The sequence below is a fragment of the Polyergus mexicanus genome, unplaced genomic scaffold (assembly GCF_030449975.1).
Source record: "Polyergus mexicanus isolate NDT 795.1 unplaced genomic scaffold, iyPolMexi1.0 SCAF_204, whole genome shotgun sequence".
NCBI lineage: Eukaryota > Metazoa > Arthropoda > Insecta > Hymenoptera > Formicidae > Polyergus > Polyergus mexicanus.
This window is the reverse complement of record NW_027223524.1, coordinates 1-2,500: the sequence shown is the minus strand read 5'-3', so window position 1 is coordinate 2,500 and position 2,500 is coordinate 1. Positions and strand designations below refer to the sequence as shown.

General features: G+C 59.0%; 1 non-coding gene across 1 annotated transcript; it reads left to right on the top strand.

Annotated features, from left to right (window-relative positions):
• The first annotated feature begins 725 nt into the window (after positions 1 to 725).
• On the top strand, positions 726 to 880 carry LOC138944451 (5.8S ribosomal RNA). Its single transcript, XR_011448763.1, has one exon. It is a non-coding gene; the product is annotated as a 5.8S ribosomal RNA (ribosomal RNA).
• The last annotated feature ends 1,620 nt before the right edge of the window (positions 881 to 2,500 follow it).

Genomic DNA, 2,500 nt, shown 5'->3' with positions numbered 1-2,500 from the left:
CATGTACTAATACGACGACGCGCGTCGAACGCCGCGCGCCTCTGCGACGACCCGAGAGAGAAAGGGAAGCCAGCAGCAGAGCGCCGTCGGCCTTTTTCGGTGCGGTCGGCGTCGTGCGAGCGGGATGGAGGAGGAGAGGATTATCCGAGACTCTCTCCTTAAGCTTCGTAGCCGCAACCGGCGTCGCGTCGCGTCGCGCGCGACCCGTTGAGGCTCGTTGCGCAAATTGCGAAATTACATGAATGCGATTCGGAGCAGAAGACGCTTTCCCGATCGCGCTCTTGCCAAGCGCAGAGTTACGATCCGGCGTTAGCGCGTACCGGTGGTAACCTACGCCCGTCCGTGCGTCCGCAACGCTCGTGAACGCGCCCCTCCCCGCACCGGGGCAGCGGTCAGCGTGTTTGTACGCGAGCGCGCGGCTATCGGACGAACGGGCGAGAGGACGGATCACACCCGATCAAGTCCGACGGTTTCTTCAAAGAACATTCCGCCCCGGCTCTTCCAAATATATATATTATTATATTATATGTACGGGGAAGAGACGCTCCGATCGCGAAACAACTTTTGTGCCGTAGCCTCCCCAGCGGTGGCGGCGGTCCGCGCGCGTGCTCGGACGCGCGCGGCCAGGCTGATCGAAGGGCCAACGATTTTATCTCTCTCTCTTCGGAGAGGAGACTAAGATGGATGAACGAAGCGTTCGTTGAACGCAAGAATTGCAAAACGATTACCCTGAACGGTGGATCACTTGGCTCGTGGGTCGATGAAGAACGCAGCTAATTGCGCGTCAACTTGTGAACTGCAGGACACATGAACATCGACATTTCGAACGCACATTGCGGTCCACGGATACAATTCCCGGACCACGCCTGGCTGAGGGTCGTTTTAGTACCTCGAAACTGCTTGCGCCTTTGCGCGCCGGGCCACCGTGCCCGTTCGCGCAAACGGTGTACGAGCGATAGTTGGACGTTCGCCCGAGACGAGCCGTCCCGAGAGGCGGCCCCTTGGCGTCGTCTGAAATAACACCGAGGAAAAGGAAGAGTGAGAGCAGCGTACGCACACACGCAGTAAGTAAAGATAGGGAGCCTGCGCGCGCGCGCCCGGAAACTGTCGAAGGAGAGAGGGAGTAGAAGACACGCGCACACACGTTGCGTTATCCCTCTCGCGGTCTCCCGGTGCGCCAGCGCGCGCTCGCGCCTCTTACGCGCGAGTCTTGGTGCGCGCCACCTTCCGCGCAAACGGTAGGAGAGAACCGCGGCGCGTCGTCGCCCGGCGGTACGCGGAGAGAAAAGAGCGAGAGAGCCCTCCTTAACGCGGGTGAATCGCGAGCCGACCGCTTGTCCGAGTCCACGAAATTCTCGAAAACGAATATAGGGGACCGGCACGCGTCGTCGTGTACTCGTCGAATCCGATTCGCCCCGTCGTATCCCATATCCGTGCATAACACACGATATGCGGAGAGAAAATTTGAAGGATGTGGGTGATAGAGATGTACGTGTACGCGCACACTCGCTCGCAATGTATCTCGCGTCCCCGGCGATCGAAGATGACGCGATCCGCGCCGATCTTATTCGTTGTTTGCAAGCAGACAACTCGAACGAGATTCGATCGGCTTACATTTCCTCCTATTAGCGGCTGCGAGCCGCGCGTGGAAGAATCGTTGTCACAAACAACACGTCTCCTCGCCACTCCTCCGAGTACAATGCGAAGCCGCTGTGCCGGCGCTGCCGCTCTCCCGACGCTCGCTCTCTAAGTGAGAAAAGAGCCGGCGGAGGAGGCGGCGCGGCCACGGTTATCGAAAACTAAACTCTTTGACGACCTCAGAGCAGGCGAGATTACCCGCTGAATTTAAGCATATTATTAAGCGGAGGAAAAGAAACTAACTAGGATTTCCTTAGTAGCGGCGAGCGAACAGGAAAGAGCCCAGCACCGAATCCCGCGGTTCCGCCGCAGGGAAATGTGGTGTTTGGGAGGATCCGCTTATCCCGAGGTGTCGCGTCGCGTCCAAGTCCATCTTGAATGGGGCCACTTACCCGTAGAGGGTGCCAGGCCCGTAGCGACCGGTGCGCGTCTCGGGAGGATCTCTCCTTAGAGTCGGGTTGCTTGAGAGTGCAGCTCTAAGTGGGTGGTAAACTCCATCTAAGGCTAAATACGACCACGAGACCGATAGCGAACAAGTACCGTGAGGGAAAGTTGAAAAGAACTTTGAAGAGAGAGTTCAAGAGTACGTGAAACCGTTCAGGGGTAAACCTAAGAAACCCAAAAGATCGAACGGGGAGATTCATCGTCAGCGGCGCTGGCTTCGCGTCGGTGGGCGATGTCCCGCGGAGTCCTCGCGGCTCTCGCGCGGGCACGCTACCGTGCGTCGATGTCCGGCGCTCGTCGTCGTGCACTTCTCCCCAAGTAGAACGTCGCGACCCGCTGGGTGTCGGTCTACGGTCCGGGTGCGGTGACTGTCGCGTCGCCGGTAAAACGGCACGCGACAAACCCCCGGTCGCCCGGC